A 12,537-nucleotide genomic window follows, 5' to 3' on the forward strand; every position below is an offset into this window, starting at 1 on the left:
CTATACAATAAAAAAAAATGACAAGCAGAATGCTTTCAGAAAAATGTGGACTCACATGAATTGGACATCAATACTGTATGATGATCAACTATGAATAACAACTATTCAAAGCAATACAATGATCTTACTACTCCAAAGGAATTATAATGAAAAATACAATCTACCTCCAGATGAACTGATGGAATTTGAATTCAGATTGAAACATAATATTTCTCACCTTTTTTAGTGATTTTTTGGAGGGACTTGGGATATCTTCTTTTCTTTTACAATATAAATAATATGGAAATATGTTTTACACAACTGTACATGTATAACCTATATCAAATTACTTGCTAGAATAACAAGAGAGAGAGAGGTGCGCGCTCAGGATTATGAAGGTGGTGAGACTCGATTTGAATTTAGGTTTCCCTGACTCCAGTTAACAATGTTTTATGCACAGTATCATCTGTTTATCTGTCCCTGTATGTAAGAAATAAGTAGTAAAGTAACAATACTCATTCTCAGAAGTCTATGTACAAATGTGCAGAGTATAGATAACAAGAAAACAAGAGAGCTTACTATAAAACATGACAACTCACTTCTAAAACTTAGAAAAATAAAGCTCCTTATTTTAAATTTTTTCCTATTTAGACATATGAGGGAACATGCCTATCTCATTGTTCTGCAATTTGTAGTCTTATAAATTTCCTTGGGGCAACAAATTATAAAGCTTGCATGTATGAGATACAGTTTATAAAAAAGGTCTTCCTGACACCAAATGTTGGCCCATACATACATTTTACAATTGTACTTCTCTGTATTTTCCTTGAAATATGAAGTAAGTCAGATAAAAAGGATGGAGTAAAATCAAAGAAAGAAGAAATGCACAAGTGATTAAATCCAAGGGGGGAAGTATGGTAAATGTTTTGGTGAGGATCAGTAAAGTGATTAAAAAAATCACTTTGATTTCAGAGTACTAAAGACTACTAAAACAGAAGAAAAACATTAAGTTTCAGTAACACAAACCTGTCAATTCAGAGATATTTGCTATAGTCTCTCTATGCTGAGCAGTCAATCAACAAATTTCTGATTAATCATCATCATGATAATTTTAATGTTCAAAAAGAAATACTGGAAAAAGTTTCATTCTGTATCTAATTCTGATCCATTATGAGAAATCACAGAATCAGAGAGGTGGACAGGATCTTAAGGGCCATAGAGTCCAATTCAAATGTAAAACTCCCATTAAACTCCTTTAAAACCTATACAATTGTTTCTCAGAATGAGGGCCCAGAACATTTTTAAGGAGCTTATTCCACTGTTAGGATTGTTTATATGACACTGAAACAACATTTGTCTCAGGATTTCCATCTACTGCTCCTGGTTTTGCCCTCTAGGACCAAATAGGACAAATCTATTTCTTTCTCCAAAGATCTGAAGCCAGCTCTCATGCTGCCCTTGAGCCTTCTCTTATAAAGGTTAAATGTATCAGATAATTATTGATTAAAACCAACACTCAGGTCTCTTCCATCCTGGTTGCTCTCTTCTAAACCCTCTCCAAATTATTGCTGTCCTTACACAGACATGCCCAGAAGTGAATAAGTCCCAGGAAAGTATTATACAATGGAATTATCACTTTCCTGCTTTTCAAAGCTTAATGCAATCCGAGATCATTTTAGCAATTTTTTGATGACACATTATACTGCTGATGGAGGTACTGAAACTTCAAGATCTTTTTCAGAATAGACTTGCAACCTATATATCATCCTCAACTCCTTATTATCTCTCACTTCACATATCCAATGTTGCCAAGGACTAGTGATTTCACTTTTGCAACAAGTCTCCAATGGATCTCCTTCTCTCTTCTGATACTGTGATTCCTCTGGCCCAGGTCCTTAACATCTAATTTCTGAACTCTAACAACCTGGCTCAAATTGCTCCCCAATTATTCCTCCATTCAGCCATCAAAGTGGCTGATCACCCCTACCCTTTCTCAAAAAACTCCAGTGGTTCCCCTTTGCTTCCAGGATCAAATACAAAATTTATTTGGTTTTCAAAACCCTTTTTTGTGCCACAGCATCCTCCTTTTCAGTCTTCTTATACCTCACTCCCCAATATCCAGTGATATTGACATCCTAGCTATTCCATGAACAAAATGACTAGGCTCTAGGCATATTCTTTAATTGTCCCTCATATGCCTAGAATACTCTGACTCCTGGCTTTTTTCAGGTCCCAATTAAAATCTAGAAGTCTTTCCTAAGCTCTAGCTTTTCTAGAACCTTGGCTCTATTATTTATTTCCAATTTATCCTATATATAGCTTATCTATTATAAAAATGTCTGCCTGACATTTTCCCCCATTAGAATATGAACTCTTTAAAGTCAGGGTCTGTTTTATACCCCTTTTTAAGTACCTAGAGCTTGAATAGAGTCTGGTACATAATAAGCACATAATAAATACACACTAATTAAAAACAGCTGTTATTACTCCATCTTGTAGCCAAGTTTAAGATTTTACATTTGTCCCTAAAAATTTCCTCATCCATTGATGTAAACTGTCAAGTTCTTTTTGGATTCTAACTCTGAATCTCATGTAAAAACTATACTAGCTACTCTCTCAGTCTAAGTATGAATGAACACAGCAGAAATTTGTTGTTTGTGACAAAGAACCATAATAGGTTTGTAAAAGCTGGTGACAAGTAAGGAGGGTTAAACTTTGTTTGAGGAAAGTAATGTTAAGTTCCTTTGACCTTCAATCTGAGAACAGGTGGTCCAAGGGGAATGAGGTGCTTTAAAAATCTGAATATGGGGGCAGCTAGATGGTGCAGTGAATAAAGCACTGGCCCTGGGGTCAGGAGTACCTGGGTTCAGATCCAGTCTCAGACACTTAATAATTACCTAGCTGTGTGGCCTTGGGCAAGCCACTTAACCCCATTTGTCTTGCAAAAACCTAAAAAAATAAAATAAAATTCTGAATATGATAATAAACATAAATTATAAAAACGAGGAAATAAACAAGGAACTATCTGCTAATTAGATAATTAATGAAAGAAACTGAATTGGAAGAGACCTTCCAAGCCAACCTAGTTCAACCTCACCTAAACAAGAATCTCTTCCTCAACAATATACCCAGCAAGCAGTAATACAGACTTCTTGAAAGTAATAATACAGTCTCTACTTCATTCAGTGAAGTGTAAACACCGAAGTCCTAGTCTAATTGCCTCATGGGACAGATATCATGCTGTGTTCCCAAACCCTTTGAATACTGTTCAAAGAGCAAGCTCTGGAAGGTCCTCCTGAGCTGGGAAGCCTTTCAATATGGGCCTGGTCATAGATAATGAATATTCTGTATAAGACTAGTCAAGATAAATTTGGAAAGGTTCATAACTAGAAGTTGGGTCTGTAGACATGATTTGTTTTTTATTCTTCACAGCAACTCAGGAAGACTATCTACTAAAGTGTACCATAGTCATAATGTAAATGAGAAGACTCAAATTGATCACAATCCCACAAATTTCTTAATCGGTGATGTCTAAGAATACACATGGGTTGTAAGAAATTCTGTTCAAACACTTTTCTGAAATCAGATAACAATGTACCTATCTCTTTCCTGAATTATAGGACTAGTGACCACAGAGTAACAGAATCTTGACCAGAAGGAAGTTTGCAATCAAGAAACATGTTTTACATATCTTCTATAATCCAGAGACGCTATTAGGTGCTAAGGATAGAAAGACAAAAATGAAATAGTCCCAGTTCTCACTGAACTTATAATACACTGGGGGAGATGATATATACATCTAAGTAGATACAGAAAACAAAATAAATACAAGGAAGTATAGAGGGAAAGGCATTTTTCAATTGGAAGGTGATCTGGAAGAGTTTAATGTGTCTTAGCAATAAGGAGCTAGAAGAAGTAGAAGTTATCAGTAAATGCAAAGACAAGGAGATAGAAGATGGAACTGTCTGCCTGAGGAGCCATAAGATTGCCAGATTACTGGGACAGTAGAGTGGGGGAAGAGGAATAATTATTAAAAAATACAGTGGGAAAAAATCTATGGAAATACAGGATGTGAAAAGCTTTAAAAGTCAGGAGTTTTTGCCTCTGCAACTATTCCCAATTTGTCCTTTAAAAATTCTGTTTGTATATAACTACTTGCATGCTCCCACCTCCATTGGACTGTTTGCTTCAGAAGGGACTGGTTCTTTTGGGGGGGAGCTTCTTTGTATCCCCAGAACCTAAATACAGTACTTAGAGCATATAACAGACACTTAATAAGTGCAAAATGATTGACTGACTGATTTTATATTTGATCCTAGAGGTAAAAGCAAGCTACAAAAGTTAAATGAGTAGAGGAACAATATGGAAATGGCAAATAACTTTTGGAGTTATTTGAAGGGCAGATTAGAGTGTGAAGAAAAAGGGGAAACAATGAGGTATTCACTTAAGAAGTACAGATAATTGGTGATTTACTTGTGAGTAATGAGAAGGGCATTATGAGAGAAATGCTGGAAAGAAGGCAAGATTTGGAAATGTGGGAATAAATGGGATCCAAAGAGTGAGGAGCTAATGATAATGTTAAGTTTATCAACTTGGTAGACCAGAAATATGATGATACCATCGACAGAAATGGGGTGGTAAGTTTGGAAAGATGATGAAATGTCTATGGGACAGTATGAAATGTCCAACAGAGCCCTGGAAATGGAGGAATTGAGGACACATGAATGTGAGATTGGGGGCAGAAATATAAATCAGGGAGTCATCTAAAGAAAAGATATAATAATTAAACCTATAGGAACTAATGAAGTCACCAAGACAAAGTGTCAAGACAGATAAGTGTGAGAAGAAAGCCCAAGGAACAACCCTGGGGCACACCTATAGTCAGGATGGAGGCACAGTAAGGCTAAGCAGTCAGGAAAAGATTACTAAGGAGTGGTCAAACAGATAGATAAACTAGGAGCAGATAAACTAGTCATGAAAACTAAGAGAGAGAGAATCCAAAAAGCGAAGATTAATAATGCACAAGTCAAGAACGAAGATCCACACTTTTCCTAATTCACAAAAATTCTCTATAGCTCCAAATAATCATCCAGTCTCTGTTTAAGGATTTGAGGTGGCGGGGTAGAGAGAAAAAGGTAGGGGGCAGGATAAAAGAATCATTTTCCTTCCCTAAAATAGCAATATAGACATTGATTCTTAATCCTGCATCCCTACCTGATCTTCCACTTTGTGGCCCACTCTAATTTTTCCTTGTACTTTTAATTCAATGCAATCATAATTATCCTACTGCCCAGGCTTAAAGAGATCCTCATCAGTTTCACTTTAGAAAGTCTGGAAAAATTGTGATTAAATGCTTGCTATACCAAGCCAAATTATCAATATCTGAAAGTGTCACATCCACTGACACTTACAAAACCATCAACAAATCAAACTGTCATGTGACCTTGACCACTGATAATAAATAATACTTCTACAATATGCCATGACTACTTAACCTCAACATACAAATACCTAGGTTTGAATGAAAAAAGAATGCTTAAAATTCACATACCATACATATTCTACAATGGAAAACTACTATTGTTTTAAAACTAATTTACACGCAATTAAGGGTAGGAATTTATACATTCTGTACTTTAAAACTTCCAGGAGTCTAAGATAGTCGAAGTGTTATTTTATTTGTACATATAAACATCATCATCATGCTTCCATCCACCCATCTATCCATCACTGAAGCCTGATAATGCAGTGGATAAAGCACTGGACTGGAGTCAGTAAGACCTGTGTTCAAATCTGGTCTCAGACACACTTTAGTTTAGTGACCTCATTTTTTGTTTGCCTCAGTTTCTTCATCAATAAAGTAGGGGGGAAATAACAGTATCCACCTCTCAGAACTGTTATGAGGATAACAATTGTAAATCACTTAGCACAGTGCCTGGCACACTGTCAACATTATATAAATGTCAGTTTATTTTTTTTATGTTATCAATATCATAATAAATATGGGGGCACAGAAAGAAAGGAAAAGGGGAACCAAAAGCATTTCTCCACTCTATTCTGCTCACTCCAATAAATACAGCATTCAAGATGTAACTCAAATACGAATTCTCTAGGATTCTTTGAAAGATTCACCCCAAAGGAGTTGCCCCTTCAACTGCATTTTCGTAGTACTTTGTACTTTCATGGTACTTATCATAGGAATATATATATATATCATATATATATATATATATATATATATATATGATATATATAATATATATGTCATGTCTTTGAAGGCAAGGAATCTTATTTTTACGTCACATTGCTTTATCACATTGCCTTACACATTTGCATGTAGAAGGAAACAAATAGACTCTTTGAACTGAACTGAAAATTAATGGAATGTGATTTTTTATTCCTTTAATGATTCTGTTAGCAAGGAATTTGATATTGCAGATATGCAAGTATGCAAAAACATAACTGAGTAAAAATTATCTAAATCATCAAAATTATCTAAAAGTGTTTCTTTTAGAATTTTAAGTAGCAAGATATTTCTCAGACAATTTTTAATAGTAGAAGCCAAATTACAACAGGGAAATCCTAGTTATTTGGAAATTAGCTGCTTTACCACTTATAAAACCCTGACTTTGCATGAACCACATCAACAAGAAAGTTATCACCAAAACTTACAATAATTAAACTTTCCCTATATTTATTAATATGCAAGTTTTATTTTTGTCATTTATAATTTTTAGATAATGTTTGGTACCTAAATACATTAGCTTAATCTGGCTTGATAATAACAAGGGCATGTAGAAAGGCCATGTCATGTTTTACTTTCCCTCGATTTAGTCAGAGAAAGATAACAGTTTAAAAGCTAGGAAGAAATGTCATAGTTACAATTCCATTAGCTAATTCAACTCAGAAGCATCCTTTGGTTTTTCTATACTTTTTATCACAGATTCCAGAGATAGAAGAGAACAAGCGGTCAGTTGTGTGGGCCTTAGTTTTTTACTTACAAATGAATATATCATCTTTCCCTATTTCACTAAGATTACCTATATGTTAAAATGCCAAAGGTAGGGGACTCAGGATGGGACATTCAGGGGACGCAGACTTATTTGATGAATTTTTTATTTTTCCTAAACTGATTTTGTTCCCTCTTTCTTTCTTTGTATATAGAATAGCTATCTACTGAGGAGAAGAAAAAGGAAATATTGGGGGGGGGAGTGATATTTAAACAAAAAATTATAAATATAATTTTAAAAATCAACTGAAAAAATTTCAAACAAACTTTTTTAGGAAGGTATACTTACAAATATTAATATATCTTTTAGATATATAACAATATTTTTGAAAAAAAATTTCTCATTTTACAATAATCCAAAACTACCCTGAAGGATTTATGAGGAAAAATGCTATCTAATCTTGGAAAAAGAACTGATGGAAGTCTGAATACAGAGAGAAATAACTCTTTAAAATATTTTTTCTTTTTTTTTAATTTTGGTCTATGTTTTTCTTCTACAACATGAATAAATATAGACATGTTTTACAAGCATAACTTCTGTCAAATTGCTTGCCTTCTCAGTGAAGGTAGTGGGAAGAGAGGGAACGAATTTGGAATTCAATTTTAAAAAAAAATATTGAAAATTATTTTTACATGTATATATGAAAAAATAAAATACTAAATTAAAAAATTTCTCATTTTATGTCTATTTTTAAAATTAAAAGGAAAGAAAATCATAAATGGTTTATGAAGACAATTTTTAAGAAACATTAGTATATTAAAATCTTAAATACTTAAGTTTGTGACAACTCATGTCAATGGTGGATTTAAAATTTTTTAGAAATCTTAAAACATGAATATTCTCTCTATGGTTCTGAATTTACTATGGAAATATTAAACTGTTAAGTCTACAATATACTAGAAACTGATAAGTTACATGCTATACCATGGATAAAAAGGGTTTATCTAAATATTTAGCTACAATCAATTGTGTTAAAAAAAAAAACTCCAAAGATGTCTACAAAGGAGAGTACCATCTGTATCCAGATAAGGAGCTGTGGAGTTTGAACAAAGTGCAAGGACCATTCCCTTTAATTTAGAAAAAAAACAGCTTATTGTCTGATCTTGTTACCTCTTAGATTTCTCTTCTCTTTAAGGATATGATTTCTCTCTCATCACACCCAATTTGGATCAAGGTACAACATGGAAACAAAGTAAAGACTGATGGAGTGCTTTCTGTGGGGGGGAGGGGGGAGGAAAGCAAGATTGGGGAAAAATCGTAAAACTCAAATAATATCTTTAATAAAAATAAATTTAAATTAAAAAAAACTCCAAAGAACAGGTGAATTGACCATAGAGTTAAATGGTAGTTAAGGATATGGCACAAACACTAGTAGTAGGGTTACTTATTATCACAATCGATTTTGAGAAAACTCTATTTAAAGCTTTTTTGTTAAATTCCAAATTGATTTGGACAATCAAAAGGTTATTATTATCTAGTCCAGTAACTAGAAATTCCTTTTCCTGACAAATTCATTCAAATACAAATGGGAAAATGTACTTTTTCAACAAACATTTCCTAAATGCTTCTTAAGTTCCAGGCACTGGACTAAGTGCTGACAAAACAAAACAAAAACAAAAAAAGGCAAAACGTAGTCCCTGAACTGACAATCTAATGGGGAAGACTATAAGTAAGAACAGAGATTTACAAGATATACAGAGTACAAATAGAAGATAATCTCAGAAGGAAGGCACTAGAAGGAAAGTGGTTGAAGTCTCAAATAAAAAGGTTTTCTCTTGGAATTTGAGGTGAATATTTAAGGAAACCAGGGTAGATATGAATACAGAGAGCATTTTGAGCACAAAGGATAATCACTGAAAAGACACAGAGTCAAGAAAGCAGGTGTTGTTGAATCATAAAGCACATGCAAGGGGAATAAAATGTAATAAGATTGGAAAGACAGGAAGGGGTCAGTTTGTGAATGGTTTTAAATGCCAAATAAAAGATTTTTAATTTGATCCCAGGGGTAAAAGAACTGAGTAAGAAGCTAGCTAACAGGGCCAGCTCAGTGCTTTAGGAAGATCACTTTGGCAACTGTGTGGAAGATGGACTGAACAACAAGGAGGCAACAACTGAAGCAGTACCAGCATGAAGTAATCACGACCTGTACCACAGTGGTGATAGTATTACAGAAGAGATGGAGGCATAGAAGATGGAAAAACAAATTCAATTTGGCAACAGATTGGAGTGAGATTGAAGTGTGAAGTGAACTCGGAAGAGTTGAAGATGATATTGAGTATGGGAGCATAGGTCACTCAGATGACAATTTAGATACATTTCAAGGCACACTGGAACAACAGATTCTCATGGAATACTGAATTCACAATAAATTTAGCTCTGGATCCCAAAAGCAAGAATAAACTACAGATGATCTTTTTTTTTAATTTTTGTAAGACAATAGGGTTAAGTGACTTGCCCAAGGTCACACAGCTAAGAAAGTATTAAGTGGGGAGGCTAGGTGGCATAGTGGATAAAGCACCAGCCTTGGAGTCAGGAGTACCTGGGTTCAAATCCGATCTCAGACACTTAATAAGGCTGTGCAGCCTTGGGCAAGCCACTTAACCCCATTTGCCTTGCAAAAACCTAAAAAAAAAAAAAGTATTAAGTGTGTGTCTAAGACTAGTTTTGAACTCAGGTTCCCCTGTGCTATCTTAATGGCCTGCTGATGATGTTCTAATGACAAAGATGATCAACATGGGACAGCTAAGTGACCTACTGAATAGAGAGAGCATGGCCCTGGAGTCCGGAAGACCCGAGTTCAAATTTGACCAGGGACATATACCAGCTATGTGGCCGTAAAAAGACAAGTCACTTAACCTCGATTGTCTCTTGCTCCCCCAAAAATGGAGTATCAACTTTCTCTTCCCTGGTATCACCTATTCTAAATAGGTTTTGAGACTTTTCTTGTTTCCTAAAGCCTTAATTCTTCTGGGTTAAATCTCATTTCTCACTCTCCAATTTCGATTCTATCACAAGAATATTTTTAGATGACTTCATAAATTAGTATTAACAATATGTTCATCTTAAGAAACTCACTAAAAGCTGAGGTAAATCATCTTTTCTTTCTATCTTGTGAGGTTAATGAAAAAATTTACAGTGAGAAAATACATGTCAAGGCCCTCTAAAAATTAGACAAGTTAATTATTATTTTCTCATTAGCAGGTAAGTCTGAGGGAAATGGGAGAGTCCATGCTTAGTCTAAGTTACTATTCTTCTCCATCAAAATTTAACTTATCCAATACTGTCAATACATCATGATTACTTTTGGAAAATCCCTTTATTGTATCTACTTTTCTTATGGTAATCTCACATGGAAGTCCAAGGGTCTGTTTATTACCAATATAATGCTTTCATTTCATCTCCTGGTTGGGCAGAAAATGAACTAGAAATACATTACTTCAGGTTGTGACTGAAAATATAGGATTTGATTAACTAGTTAAAAAAAACAACATTGGGGCCTCTTCTTCAAAATTTCATCAATAGGAATATCTACTACTATTCAATGGGAACATAAGAATAGCTACCCAGTGCTTGTCAACAAATCATTACAAGGCACAATCTGCATTCAATTTCTACAAGGATAATTAGAATAAAATTTTTTTTAAAAAAACTTTTTTGAGAAATGGTTTAAAGATAATCGCCAATTCTATAAGACACCTTGATCTCCTCTGAGGCAAAGCATTATATAATTCCCAAATAACACTAGTATTATTAATGTTAATGTAAGGTTTGCCCATATAAATATCTTTATGGGTTTAGGCTTTTAGCCAAAAAGAAAGAACAGAAGCATGTCCTTGAATAATACTGTCCTCTCTATTTTAAATGACTCAAGATCCTGAGCTTATCAATCACTTCCTGCAGGAATTATTATTCAATACCAATAGAACCAAGAACTACTTTTATTCCCAAATCTTTCATTATATATTTAATTCTATATCTGTGATGCCAATTTCCTACCCTTGAATTTTATAACTTCATAAGCTTAAAGGCAATAATCACAAACATATATCAAAGTGACTTGCTATGCACAAAATCTCTCTAAGGTCATCCTAGGTAACTACTTTCAACTATATACTCTGTTCCAAACTGTCAGAAAAAAGAATAAAGAAAGCAATTTGCAAGTGATTTTTAATTCTGAAAATTAAGCAGGGGTTTGTTATTAAGTCCCATTTCTCAGTTCTGAAGTCACGTATCTATCATGGGGGGGGGGGGGGACACGATACACAGTAATTATAAATTGAAAGCCATGGGTCAATTATTTCATAATTTTATTTCCCTTCCTTTCTATTTGGATCCCTTATTTATTTCTATAGTTTTCCTGGTACATAGTCTATCTCAACTGCACTCCAACAGCATCATGCAGCACTGCTATGTTCAGTATTATATGCTTCTAACTATGCTAATAGAAGGAATAAAATCATTATATAACCCACTAACCTAAAGGAGCATTTCCAGATATCATAACATAGAAATGAAATAGAAAATAGTGAGATTTTTAACCAGGTAAAAAGAATTGTAATACTTTAAGGAAACTGAGTTTCATTTTCATGATCTATATGACAGATAAATGTAAGTATTATCAAAAAATATCATTCATAAAATATGAAGGGTCATAAATACTTAAACTATATTTCTAAATGATTCAATCTTCTAATATGAATACAATTTTCTCCTTCCAAATGAAATCATATATTTGTTTACACATATATGTAATACACTATATATAATTAAATCAATTGTATTCTGAGGGACAATATATTATTTTCATTTTCAAATGAGTTTTGAAGAAACAATATTATGTATGAGTATTACAGATTGTATACGTTAAAAATCACCACTCTAAGTGATGATTTTGTCCTTCATTCTTGAAGACTATTATATCAAGGGAGGTAATGCCATGACAAGCACATGAATTAGATCAGAGTGAGGGGTTGCTGTGCTAAGTCACCAGCTTCACTTTCACCTCCTGGGTCATCTGGATCTAGTGGCCAGATATCAATCAAGATGACCAGAAATGAACCTGTATGTGAGGCCTAAAGGATTAAGTAACTTGCCCAGGGTCACAAACCTAGTAAGTGTCAAGTATCTGAGGCTGGATTTGAACTCCCATCCTTCTAACTCCTAGGTCAATGAGCCATCTAGCTGCTCTAGTTATAAGCAACATTTTCATGAATGTTTATGACATAGTCAATTTAATTTATGTACCACAGTGATGTTAGAACAGTCAATGTTATATAAAAAAATATTCACAAAACTAGTTGTTAAAGCAACTCAACAACTGCTGAGAAGTCAAGCAGTATGAAATTACACATCTGAATCGCAAACTCATCAGTTCTTACAGAAGTTTTGGCAAACTTTACTAATCTCAACACCCATACATCATCAGAGGGAAAAAGTCTTTCCCTGTCTTATAAACCCTTAAAATTCTAGTTACCAGTTTACCTCTGATAAAAACAAATTCTTTGTTCCTAAGAACTCAACATTTCCTATTGGCACTAATGATCTTTGC

The 12,537-nt window shown here is 34.0% G+C and overlaps 1 protein-coding gene across 9 annotated transcripts in view; it reads right to left on the reverse strand.

The window, feature by feature from the left end:
- The window catches only part of CSNK1G1 (casein kinase 1 gamma 1), a 248,682-nt gene that overhangs the window by 134,184 nt on the left and 101,961 nt on the right, over window positions 1-12,537 (reverse strand). The gene's annotated exons all lie outside the window — the stretch shown is intronic.

The sequence above is a fragment of the Macrotis lagotis genome, chromosome 4 (genome assembly GCF_037893015.1).
Source record: "Macrotis lagotis isolate mMagLag1 chromosome 4, bilby.v1.9.chrom.fasta, whole genome shotgun sequence".
Classification (NCBI taxonomy): domain Eukaryota; kingdom Metazoa; phylum Chordata; class Mammalia; order Peramelemorphia; family Peramelidae; genus Macrotis; species Macrotis lagotis.